Here is a 13669-nt window from a genome sequence, read left to right as displayed (position 1 = left end):
ATTCGGAGTCTTTTTTGAAGGTTCTGCATAACTTCTGTTCTATATTCTCAATATCCCTTATAGCAGGGGTCGGCAACCTTTCAGAAGTGGTGTGCCAAGTCTTCATTTATTCACTCTAAGGCCTGGTCTACACTAAGGGGGGGTGTCGAACTAAGGTACGCAAGTTCAGCTACGCAAATAGCGTAGCTGAACTCGAACTACCTTAGTTTGAAGTACTCACCCGTCCAGACGCCGCGGGATCGAAGTCCGCGGCTCCCCCATCGACTCTGCCACCGCCGTTCGCGGTGGTGGAGTTCCGGAGTCGACGGGAGCGCGTTCGGAGTTTGATATATCGCGTCTAGATTAGACGCGATATATCGAACTCCGAGAAGTCGAACGCTAGCCGCCGACCCGGACGGTAAGTATAGACGTACCCTAATTTAAGGTTTTGCGTGCCAGTAATACATTTTAATGTTTTTAGAAGGTCTCTTTCTATAAGTCTATAATATATAACTAAACTATTGTTGTATGTAAAGTAAATAAGGTTTTAAAAATATTTAAGAAACTTCATTTAAAATTAAATTAAAATGCAGAGCCCCCCCCAACCAGTGGCCAAGCCCCGGGCAGTGTGAGTGCCACTGAAAATCAGCTTATGTGCTGCCTTCGGCACACGTGCCATAGGTTGCCTACCCCTGTGCCTTATAGATTTCTGTTATATTATAATAATTATCATTTGCTGACTCACCTTAGCTCTTTAAACTTTGTTATTATAGTGGTGGAACAGATCAGCTCTAGACATTTTCGAAACAGGAACTGAATCTCTCCCCATCTTTGCCTCTCCCAACACTAGTGCTATTGACTACAGAACCAACACATTCACGTGACATGTTTCATTCTAATTTCATAACTGAAATGATAATTAGACACACAGACAGATATATAAAGTCCGCTTTTCTCCCTTCAAAGATAGAGTATTTTCTACCGCAGACCACAGGCCAATTTGAGTTCTTTATAATTTAGGTCAGACAGATCATTTCCACATTATTACAAGGATGAGTTTTGATGTGGAACGTGACATTCTCTTCTTCCTGCCCTTGTTCAGAGCCAAGGGAAGTTCTGAGCACTGAGAGAGTAACAAATGAGCCCAGAGTGCTGTCCCAGAGCACTCAGGTTAGGGCTTCTTAAACAACATTTGTAATATTAGAGAAGCATATGTCATTGCAGCACACTGGTGGGCACCTCGTGTTTTGTTATACATTACCCAAACACTTACAAACACCATTGTGAAGTTGCTATTCCATAAAAATCTACCCACTCTCTTTTAAATCTTCTGTTTTAGGAGTTAACATATAACTTGTCATAGGAGTCAGAGTATTTAATTAGGAGTAGGCAGAAAAATAAGATAAGATGCTGTTATTGCACTCCATTTGCTAAGAATCCAGGTACAGGAAACCATCTGGTAGATTGGCTAAGTCCTTTTGCCTACAAATGCTGGTTTATTAGTAATGTAAACAAAAATCTTATATAAAAACTGGGGAGAAAGGCAAGTAGGTCAGTATTAATAATAGAAGTTTCTTTGAAAAGTAATGTTTTTTTTTTTTTAAAGAGGTGGAGTGTTGCAGGGCTGGGATTTTTTGTTAATGAACTTCACCACCCAAGATGCACGACTATGTAAATAAATGCAGCTAACAAAAGTAGGGTACAGACTATGCCTGATGGAAATGGTAGGGGGGAGACTCTTGTCACCCACAAACACTAAGGAGAGATTTGAATTATGGTTAGTGTCTGAACTAAAAATAGCAGAAAAATAAAAGGACAGATCAGAACTATACCACCACTTTCAGGGACACAATCTGGTGAAACTCAACCTATGAGAAGATTTTCCAATGGCACAAAGGGTGGTCAGGTGAAAATCTCTCATTGAAAATCAGTGGAAGTTGGGGGCCTTTGGAAATCTTCCTCCTAGTTTTTTTCTGAATAAACAGCATCTTCAGTCAGTATGACTCTAGTGTTGACTAGGATATGGTTGGACACAAACCGTAAGCAGAATGTGTGTGGCACTGAAGGGATCTAGCATATTAGTGCTAGATAGTGCTCCATAAATATCTTAAATTAAACAGAAAGACACCAGATATTTTTATATCCCATAATCCAGGTTTAGCAATTACATCCCTTGAGTTTCAGAGTAATTAGTGAAGGAATGTGCTTAGATCTAGCAGACATAATGAAAGGGGGTCTTTCACATTGTTTCACGTATGTCATTGGCTGGAATCTGGTCCAGGATGGTAGTGAACAAAAGTAATTTCTTTCTAAAGGCTCTTCAGTGGCCAACATGAGATGAGTTGCTGGTCTCAGCCCAAGTTTTAGTGGACATGTGAGGTCTGTATTTTGCTACCCATGCTAATATATTAATAGTGATAATAAACACCATGATGTGCATATCTGTCACTCCAATATAATGTAATTCCTTGACATACTAGTTCAATTTCTGCTCCTATGTGCCCATATCCAGTTTATTTCAATAAGCCCTGGTCTACACTATGGGGTTAGGTCAATTTTATAATGAATGCGTCTACATCAGTGTTTCTCAAACTGGGGTCACCACTTGTGTAGGGAAAGCCCCTGGTGGGCTGGGCCGGTTTGTTTACCTGCCCCGTCCGCAGGTCTGGCCGATCGCTGCTCTCACTGGCCGTGGTTCGCTGCTCCAAGCTGCTGGAAGCAGCGGCCAGTATGTCCCTCGGCCCACGCTGCTTCCAGCAGCCCCCATTGGCCCGGAGCAGTGAACCGCGGCCAGTGGGAGCTGCAATGAGCCAGACCCGACAACGGGGCAGGTAAACAAACTGGCCCGCCTGCCAGGGGCTTTCCCTACATAAGCAGTGACCCCAGTTTGAGAAACCACTGGTCTACACAACCAACCCAGTTCCGTTGACCTAAAGGGCTCTTAACATCAATTTCTGTACTCCTTCCCGGAGAGGGGAGTAGCACTAAAATCGACCTTATTGGGTCGAATTTGGATTAGTGCAGACGCAATTCGACATTATTGGCTATCTCAGAGTGCTCCAGTGTGACCGCTCTAGACAGCACTTTCAACTCCGATGCACTAGCTGGGTACACAGGAAAAGCCCTGGGACATTTTGAATTTCATTTCCTGTTTGGCCAGCGTGGCGAGCTCAGCAGACCATGCGGTTCTCCCAGAATCGCAAATGAGCTCCAGCATGGAGCAAACTGGATCTGACTACTGTATGGGGAGAAGAATCTGTGCAGGCAGAACTCTGATAAAAAAGAAGAAATGCTAATATATATGCCAAAATTGCACAGGGCATGATGGACAGAGGCTACAACAGGGACACACAGCAGTGCCACGTGAAAGTTAAGGAGCTCAGGCAAGCCTACCAAAAGACAAAGGAGGCAAACGGTCGCTCCATGTCAGAGCCCCATACATGCTGCTTCTATGATCAGCTGCATGGAATTCTAGGGAGGGACCTACCACTATCCCACCACTGTCCATGGACACCTGCAGGGGGGGGGGAGTCTCATGCAACAGGGAGGAGGATTTTGTGGATGATGATGAGGAGGAGGAGGAGAATGCGCAGCAAGCAAGCAGTGAATCCATTCTCCCTGCCGCAGCCAGGACCTTTTCATTACCCTGGAGCCAATACCTTCCCAAGGCGGGATCCCTGACCCTGAAGGTGGAGAAGGCACCTCTGGTGAGTGCGCATTTGTAACTACAAAACAGGGTTTAAAAGCAATAGTGTTTAATGTTTGATTTGCCCTGAAGACTTGGGATGCATTTGTGGCCAGTACAGCTACTGGAAAAGTCTGTTAACGTGTCTGGGGATGGAGCGGGAATCCTCCAGGGAGATCTCCATGAAGCTCTCCTGGAGGTACTCTGAAAGCCTTTGCAGAAGGTTTCTGGGAGGGCTGCCTTATTTCGTCCTCCACGGTAGGACGCTTTACCATGCCAAGCCAGTAGCAAGTAGTCTGGAATCACTGCAGTACAAAGCATGGCAGGGAATGGTCCTGGATTTTGGTTGCATTCAAGCAACATTCCATCTATATCTTTCTGCGTTAGCCTCAGGAGAGTGATATCATTCATGGTCACCTGGTTGAAATAGGGAAATTTTTGTAAGGGAACAGTAAAAGGACCCCGTTCATGCTGGGCTGTTTGCGCTTGGCTAAAAGGGATCACCCCTGAGAATAGCCACATGGCGGAGGCAGGGGTGAAGGGATCATCCCAGAGAATAGCCATGCGGGGTAGGGGGAGGTGTGTGCTGCACATCCACTTGAAAACCGCAGCCCCTCCTTTTAATGGCAAACTCAACCGGCATTGCTTGCTATGGGAAAGGAGGACACTGCAATTTGAAACTATTCCCACATGTTATGAAGGCGTTAGAAGCCAACCCCGCGTACCCTTTGGCTTACCATGGCTGCCTGCAAACCAAATTCTGTTGCCCAGCCGGTGTGATGTGTCACCATACCGGCAGGCGCTCAATATAAAAGGCAAAATGCGACCTTGTACCTAAAGCACATGTGCTGTCTGCTGTGAATTGCTTGATTCACTGTGAAAGAATCTCCCTTTTGTTCTCAGAAATGTATCTTCTTAAATTTTACTCTCCCTTTTTATCCCCCCACAGGTGCAAATGTTTCTATGCTCCCCCTATCATCTCTGTCCCTGAGGTTATTGCAGATAAACGCGATGACGTTTTCCGAGCTCATGCAGTCCTCCCGCACTGACAGGGCACAGCTGAATGAATGGAGGCAGTCAGTGGCAGAGTTTAGGAAAGCATTAATTGAGCACCATGAGAAGAGGCAGGATCTGATGCTGAGGCTAATGGGAGAGCAAATGGACATGCTCAGGCATCTGGTGGAGTCGCAGGAAAGCCAACAAGAGCACAGACCGCTGCTGCATACACCATATAACCACCTACCCTCCTCCCTAAGTTCCATATCCTCCTCACCCAGATGCCCAAGAACGCAGGGGGAGGCGGGGCAGCTCTGGACACCCAGCCACTCCACTCCAGAGGATGGCCAAAGCAACAGAAGGCTGTCATTCAAACAGCATTGATTTGTAGCAATGAGGCCTTGTCCTTCCCTCCTCCTCCACCTGACTCCACCCCACCCTACCCCAACCAGGCTACCTTGTCAGTTATCTCACTTTTTTTTTAATTAATAAAGACAGAATGCATGGTTTCAAAACAATAGTGACTTTATTTCCTTTGCCAGCTGTGATTGAAGGGGGGAGGGTGGTTGGCTTACAGGGAATTAAAATCAACAAAGGGGGCGGGTTTGCATCAAGGAGAAACACACAGAACTGTCACACTGTAGCCTGGCCAGTCATGAAACTGGTTTTCAAAACCTCTCTGATGTGCAGCACGCCTAGCTGTGCTCTTCTAATCACCCTAGTGTCTGGCTGCTCAAAATCGGCCACCAGGCAATTTGCCTCAACCTCCCACCCTGCCATAAACGTCTCCTCCTTACTCTCACAGATATTATGGACCACACAGCAAGCAGCAATAACGATGGGAATACTGGTTGTGCTGAGGTCTAACCTAGTCAGCAAACAGCATCAGCGAGCTTTTAAACATCCAAAGGCACATTCTGCCACCATTCTGCACTTGCTCAGCCTATAGTTGAACTGCTCCTTACTACTGTCCAGGCTGCCTGTGTATGGCTTCATGAGCCATGGGGGCAAGGGGTAGGCTGGGTCTCCAAGGATAACTATTGGCATTTCAACATCCCCCACAGTAATTTTCTGGTCTGGGAAGTAAGTCCCTTCTTGCAGCTGTTCAAACAGCCCAGAGTTCCTAAAGATGCGAGTGTCATGCACCTTTCCCGGCCATTCCACATTGATGTCGTTGAAACGCCCCTTGTGAGCCACCAGTGCTTGCAGCACCATTCAGAAGTATCCCTTTTGGTTTACATACTGGTTGGCAAGGTGGTCTGCTGCCAAGACAGGTATATGTGTTCCGTCTATCACCCCACCACAGTTAGGGAACCCCACTGCAGCAAAGCCATCCACTATGACCTGCACATTTCCCAGAGTCACTACCCTTTATAGCAGAACATCAGTGATTGCATTGGATACTTGAATCACAGCAGTCCCCACAGTAGATTTGCCCTCTCCAAACTGATTCCTGACTGACTGGTAGCAGTCAGGCTTTGCAAGCTTCCACAGGGCTATCACTACTTGCTTCTTAACTGTCAGGGAAGCTCTCATCTTGGTATTCCTGCACTTCAAGGTGGGGGAAAGCAACTCACAGAGTTCCAGAAAGTGGCCTTACGTCTGCGAAAGTTTTGCAGCCACTGGGAATCATGCCCTACTGCAACACTACGCGGTCCCACCAGTCTGTGTTTGTTTGCTGGGCCCAGAATTGGCGTTCCACTGTATCAACCAGCCCCAGTGTCACCATGATGTCCCAATTACCACATCCCGTGCTTTCAGGAATGTCTGTGTCCATGTCCTCCTCACAATTTGTCCTCATGCTGACGTCTCTTAGCCAAGTTCTGCACATATTGCAGTATAATGCCTGAGGTGTTTACAATGTTTACAACAGCAGCAGTGAGGTGAGCAGGCTTCATGCTTGCCGAGGGAATTACTGGCTGCCGCTTCCAGCAACCCCCATTGGCCTGCAGCGGCGAACTGTGGCCAGTGAGAGCCACGATTGGCCAGACCTGTGGACGGGGCAGGTAAACAAACTGGCCCGGCCCACCAGGGGCTTTCCCTACACAAGCGGTGACCCCAGTTTGAGAAACACTGAACAAGAGCCATAACATGCCAGAAAAGCATTTGCGTTTCACACACCCCATTCTCCCCATAAATCCAAGCTGAGTCCTTTGGCTCACTCTGCAGCTAGTTGCAGACTTCCTGTCCCCCCTGCATATGTGTCAGTACAATCAGCAGTTCTTTCCTGAAAGTAATTGCTACTCCCTTGTGTGTGTTGCTCCCATTTCCTCATGCTTACTCTTCAAAATCACCTGCTTTTCCACTGTCTAATATCCGCAAGTAATTTGGGAGTCTTGCTGGAAGAATCAAACATAGCCTGCTGGGAGTGTGGCATTTTATAAATAAGTGATTCAGTGGGAGAAATAGGCTAATTATAAGTTAGCTCTGGAGCTGGCTTTAGATCTTCAGATGCATGGAGTTGATTAGATAGGGAAATTTTTACAAGGATTTTTTTCACTAACATCAATTGACTCCAAAGAAAAGATACCAGTGGAAACACAGAATCATCTTGTTACACTGAGAGGAACAGCATTGACTGAGGCACAGAAATCTGTAGGCCTGAAACCCTGCCTTTGTGTTAGGTACATCAGTACTAGGGCAGTATCAGCAGCAGACAAACGGCTTTTTTAAAAGGAAGAACAAAAGACTCATTTGTAAGGCCTATTTACATAGGTCTTTTCTGAGGGAATGGTTCTGAAGGGTTGGGGGATTTATGTCTGGTGAGTTATATTACTATTACCGTATTTTCCGCACTATAAGGCGCACCGGATTATAAGGCGCAGTCTCAATTACGGGATCTATTTCTGTACTTAACCCATACATAAGGCGCACCGTATTATAAGGCGCATGCTAAAACATACGGTCTACAAAAAAAGGTAACGCAGTTCATTTTCTTGCTTCCTCCACTTCCGAACCATAGATTAATTGATGTTGAATTCTTTTGCAGCTGCACTATTCCCATTTACAACCGCGTAACTGATAGCCTGTAGTTTGAATTGTGCCTCGTAAGCATGTCTCTTCACTGGTGCCATTTTCGGGGGTCCTTAGACAAACAAATGTTGTTTTGCAGCATACCGGTAGTATACCTACCGGAGGAGTGGAGAAGGTAAACGACGCACGTACGTGACACGTAATGTTCTCTGATTGGTTTATCGCTGCCAGCGTACGTAGTTTACGTATTACGTCCCTGTGTCAGCGAAAAATGGTCCGACAGTCAATCAAGCAAAGCGCTTACCAAAGTCGCACAACAACATTTTTACAGATTTTGGAACTCAGTGCACACATAAGGCGCACCGGATTATAAGACGCACGGCCAATTTTTGAGAAAATTTAAGGCTCTTAGGTGCGCCTTATAGTGCGGAAAATACGGTAGTTTGTATTTAATCGAGTTATTTATGTGATATTATTACAGCTTTTTATACAAAGCTTGACACAACTCCAATAGCTCAAAATGTCAACGGTCCTGCTCTACACAATTTTGTATGCTAATAATATGGAATTGTATTGTTTTAGACTTCTGTAGTGAGTTTCCACTCACTCAAGTGAGTTCTCATCACCATTTCTGATAACTGTGACTTTGTTTGGTCCTTTGGAGACGAGCCACAGGCTTCGCAAGGGATTTTACTGCCTTGTTTCATGTCTTTTCAACTCTTTTCAGATGTGCCAGGGTGGTTTTTTTTAAAATAACATTTAGGGAATTCTCACATTGATGTTCATCCCAAGAGAAGGGGCATCTCTGTTTTTCTACATGATGGAAATTGTTTAGGCTTTTGTGGCTTGGGTCTCCTTCAAGTTTTAGAAAGATGCTTATAGCGGAACTGGAGCCCAAACTGCAGTGTAATCATCAGTGAAATAATGATTCTTCATTTATGTCCATTTTCTTAAACCAGATTTCATATACTCTCTCCTGATCATTCCATTGAAGAGGGCAGGGTGGAATGTTTCCATGTCCAAACATTTTGATTTGTGGCAAAGATGAAGGGGGAATAGAGCTTAATTCAGTAAAAATCCATCATTGGTACAATATGTGCGGGAATATCCCAAAGAAGAAGACCTTGGGGCATTACGAGGAGGATTAAGGCCATAATTTCTCTTACTATGATTTTGTCTGACCTTTTAGAATATCATCTGCTTTGGGCAGGGCCACTCAGAGTAGCAAACCACAGACTGAAATGCTGGGTGAAGTTTTGTATAGGTTTGGCTCTAGAGACTCTCAGAAAGTGCAAATGTAGATCAGGATTTCTTCCACTTCCTGAAATTGCAGGATACAAACTTCTTTTCAGAGCCTACAGATAAAAGTCAATGATAGATTTTGGAAGATTAGTTCTTCTCATGTCTTCAACAATAGTTTTCATCCTTTTAGTAATTAACTGAGACACAATTTAAAGTGTGCTTTAACCTCTAAACACAAAAAAGATGTATAGGAGACAAGAAGTAAACCAGTACAGCTAACTGGCGAGGCATAAGAAAGTTATCTGAGCCAAAAAGAGATCCTTTAGAAAATGGAAATCTAATTCTAGTGAAACCAAACTATGCCAGTCAATATGTAAGAAGAAAACTAGAAGACCTATGATGGAATCTACAGAGTAAGTAACTAAAGGTGTAAAAATAAATACCAAGAAATTCTATTAGAGGCAGAAAGCCTGTTGGAGAATCTGTGGGTCTGCTGGATCACTAAGGATTAAAGGGAGAAATTCAGGAAGATAAAGACATTGTTGAGAAACTAAGTGATGTCGCTGCATCAGTCTTCACCCCAGGTGATGTTAGGGAAATACCTACCCTAGGCCCTGCTCTCTTCTAGTAATGAAGATGAGGTATTTCCAGAGACTGAGGTGTCCGAAGAAAAGACGTTGGAACAAACTGATACATCAAAAAGGAACAAATCACTAGTCCCAGATGATGCATACCCAAAGTTCTGAAGGTACTTAAGAATGAGGTGATTGAGCTGCTAGCAAAACTAGGCAATCTCTCATTAAAATCAGCCACTATATTGGAGTACTAGAGGGTAGCAAATGTACCATATTTTTAAAAAGGTGTGAGGGTTGAGCCAGGAAATTATAGAGCAGCAAGCCTTACTTCTGTACTTGGTAAATTGGTTGAAATGATATTAAAAACATAACTATAAAACATATTGATGATTATGATATGATAGAATCTAAACAGTACAGCTTCTGCAAAAGAAAACTATGTCTCACTAATCTATTCGAAGGATTTCAATGTGCCAATAAAACAGTGGCTAAATGAGAACAAATAAACAAAATTAATATAGACTTTCAAAAGGCCTCTGAGAAACAGGGCCGGCTCCAGGCACCAGCCCAGCAAGCAGGTGCTTGGGGCGGCCAAGGGGAAGGGGTGGCACGTCGGGCTCTTTGGTGGCAATTCCTCGGCGGGTTCCTTGGTCCCTCTCGGAGGGAAGGACCTGCCGCCGAAGACGAAAGTGGCGCGGTGCAACTGCCACCGATCGCGATCATGGCTTTTTTTTTTCCGCCGCTTGGGGCAGCAAAAACCCTGGAGCCGGCCCTGCTGAGAAAGCCCCTTACAGGAAGCTCGTCACAAAACTAGGAAGTCATGTGATGTGAGGCCAAGTACCGTCACTGATCAGAAGCTAGCCAAGAGGGAGAAAACAAAGCAGAGGAATAAACAGTCAATTTTCATCATGGCACAAGATTAACAGCATGATGTCACAAGGTTCTTTACCAGAACTTTTGTTATTTAATATATTGATTAATATATGGAAAAGAGGGTGAGCACTGAGAGGGCAAAATCTGCAGATGACAGAAATTTATTTTGATTAGTCATGGCTTCAGAAGATTGTGAGGAACTTGAGAGATCTATTCAAGCTAAGTAAATAGGCAATATTGTGGCAGATAAAATTCAGTGTTGATGAATGCAAAGTAATGCACAGCAGAGTGAATATCTGAACTGCCCAGACCCCTTGCTGAGTTCTAAATTAACCTGCATCCACTCAGGAAAATACCTGGCCATCATTATGGACAGCTCAATAAAAACTACTGTAAAATGTGCAGCAGCACTCAAAAAAGCAAACAAAATGTCAGGATGCTTAATGAAAGGGATGGAAAGTAATATGGAATATATTATAATGCCATTATATAAATCAAAGGTATGTCCTCACCTGGAATACTGTTTTAAGTTTCTTTCATCCCATGTCAAAAAAGTATATAAAGAAGATTCAAAGACAGATGTGAAAATAATTAGAGTATGGAAAAATGAAGAGGAAAGATTGAAGAAATTAGGGCTGTTTTATTCAGTCAGTCAATAAGTCCCAAGAATGAAACTAAGTTGGCAAATTCAAAACTGATAAAAGGAAATACTTTCTACTCGATGCACAATTAGACCGTGGAACTTATTGTTACAAGATATCACTGAGACCAAGAACATAGCAGGATGCAAAAGAAGATTGGACATTTATATGCACAACAAAAATATCTAGGGTTCTAATAGTAAATATTTTTTAAAAAGCAAAGCAAGAGTTTTGGAAGGGAGTTTTTGGAATCTCCTGTTTGAGGAAATAAACCAACCTCCAGTTATTAGGGATTATTAGGAAAACATAACCTGGGAGCAGGTTATCCTGTAATTGCCTACTGCTGAGTTTCTTGCATCTTCCTTTGAAGGAGCAGATATTGACTGCTGCCAGACACAAGATACTAGAATACCATTGGTCTGAGCTATTCCCATGTCCGTGAAAAGCAATTCTGTAATAATTGCATTCTGGATTCCCAAATTGATTATCTCTCAATGATTCCATATCCCATGTATGAAGTTTAAAATTAAAAACAGGTTATTTCTAACTTACAGGTCAGAAAATTAAACTTGACTCCTGGAGTCAAGCTGGATTCTTTCCCTCGTGAATATCACTTTCAGTAGTAAAAGCTCTGAAGACTAAATTTATCCTCAGTGACAACTGTACAGCCCCCTATGACTTCAAATTATATTCTCAGTGACAAAGAGATAAAGACAAAGACAAAATGTCCCTCACTATGAGGGATGTCGCTCTTCTTAGACCCAGAGTTCCGTCTGCTCCACACCAATTTGGCCTCCCCTCACTTTTATGGTTGAAAATCATTTACATAGGAATTAAAGATGCATGAAGCTGAGGTTATAGATTGAAGGAAAGGAAGGAAGGAATACACCGAAGAAACCCACCCAACTATATGTTTCCTGCATAAAGATTATCTTTGTGTCTCAATTTTGGGTCTTTGTCACAACTGTGTGCACATTGGGGACTGGAAGATTTAGGCATTTCGTTATACCTGTGCAGCTCCAGTGCTTTTAGTGGTTTCCACAGGCCTGACTCTTTGGCATTTAGTAATGAATGCAATTAATGTTGCACAAAATGGAATAGAATCCCACTCCCTGCTGATGTTTGTGTTAGCTCTGCAGAGCTAACAGGAGTAAAGAGAAGATTTATTTTTGTCACTGAAGTCAGTAGATGGGACACACATAGACACACAGAAAGAGCAAATTTGTTGAGAAAGAAAGTGCCATTATTATATCTTTTGCAGAGTAGAATCACACTGTAAGCTGGCAATATGTGAGAAAAAAGCTTAAATGCACCTTCTTTCCATATGAAATATGGCTTTCTAATGCAGTTCTACCCTAGAAGTATGTCAGAGATATTATGTTAGGCCAAGAACAAAATTTGGGGACTGTTGTTCCTTTCTCTTCCCTCATCCCAAGCCTCTGGTAGTAAAAAAACAAAACAAACAAAAGAAAAGGGAGAAATTTTTCCTCTCATAAAGAACATAAGAATGGCCTTTCTGGGTCTAATCAATGGTTCATCTAGCCCAGTGTTTCTCAAACTGGGGTCACCGCTTGTGTAGGGAAAGCCCCTGGCAGGCTGGGCCGGTTTGTCTATCTGCCCCGGCCGCAGGTCCGGCCGATCGCAGCTCCCATTGTCCGCAGTTCGTGGCTCCAGGCCAATGGGAGCTGCTGGAAGTGGTGTGGGCTGAAGGACTTACTGGCCGCCGCTTCCAGCAGCCCCCATTGGCCTGCAGCGGTGAATCGCGGCCAGTGGGAGCCATGATCAGCAGGACCTGCGGACAGGGCAGGTAAACAAACTGGCCTGGCTCGCCAGGGGCTTTCCCTACACAAGCGGCAATCCCAGTTTGAGAAACACTGATCTAGCCCAGTGTCCAGTAGCCAATGCCAGATGCTTCAGAGGGAATGAACAGAACACGACAATCATCCAGCATCTGGCAGCCTAGGGACACCCACAGTATGGGGCTGCATCCCTGACCATCTTGGCTAATAGCCTTTGATGGACCTATCCTCCATGATTGTATAGAATTATTTTTCTGAATCTACTTATACTTTTGGCCTTCACAACATCCCCTGGAAACGAGTTCCACAGTTTGACTGTGCACTGTGTGAAGAAGTACTTTCTTTTATTTGTTTTAAACCTACTGCCTATCAATTTCATTGGGTGACCCCTGGGTTCTTCTGTTATGTGAAGGGGTAAACAACCTTATTCATACCATTCATGATTTTATAGATCTCTATAATATCCCACCTTACTCATGTCTTTTCCAACCTGAATAGACCAGTCTTTTAAATCTCTCCTCACATGGAAGCTGTCCCATACCCGTAATAATTTTTGTTGCCCTTCTCTGTACCTTTTCTAATTTTAATATATCTTTTTTGAAATAGGGCAACCAGAAGTGCATGCAGTATGCCAGGTGTGGACATACCCCTCTTCTGCCCTTCAAACAATCCCCCACCCTGTCAAAACTCACCATCAGAAGCAGGCTCACCACAGACCAGAACACACCAACTCAAAGCGGCACCAGACCCTGCCAGAACAACAGATGCAAAACCTATACACATATCTCCACTGCTACAATGACCAACAACTCCCACAACACACCTTTCAAGATCCATGGGTCCTACACATGCCTATCACAACATATGGTGTACGCCATTGTGTGCACTAAATGCCCCCAAAACTAC

At 44.0% G+C, this 13669-nt stretch overlaps 1 protein-coding gene across 12 annotated transcripts in view; it reads right to left on the bottom strand.

Annotated features, from left to right (window-relative positions):
* The window catches only part of FHOD3 (formin homology 2 domain containing 3), a 634103-nt gene that overhangs the window by 59826 nt on the left and 560608 nt on the right, over positions 1 to 13669 (bottom strand). The gene's annotated exons all lie outside the window — the stretch shown is intronic.

The sequence above is a fragment of the Mauremys reevesii genome, linkage group 2 (assembly GCF_016161935.1).
Source record: "Mauremys reevesii isolate NIE-2019 linkage group 2, ASM1616193v1, whole genome shotgun sequence".
Taxonomy (NCBI): domain Eukaryota; kingdom Metazoa; phylum Chordata; order Testudines; family Geoemydidae; genus Mauremys; species Mauremys reevesii.
Note: the sequence above shows the minus strand (reverse complement) of the source record. Positions and strands in the feature narration are given on the sequence as shown.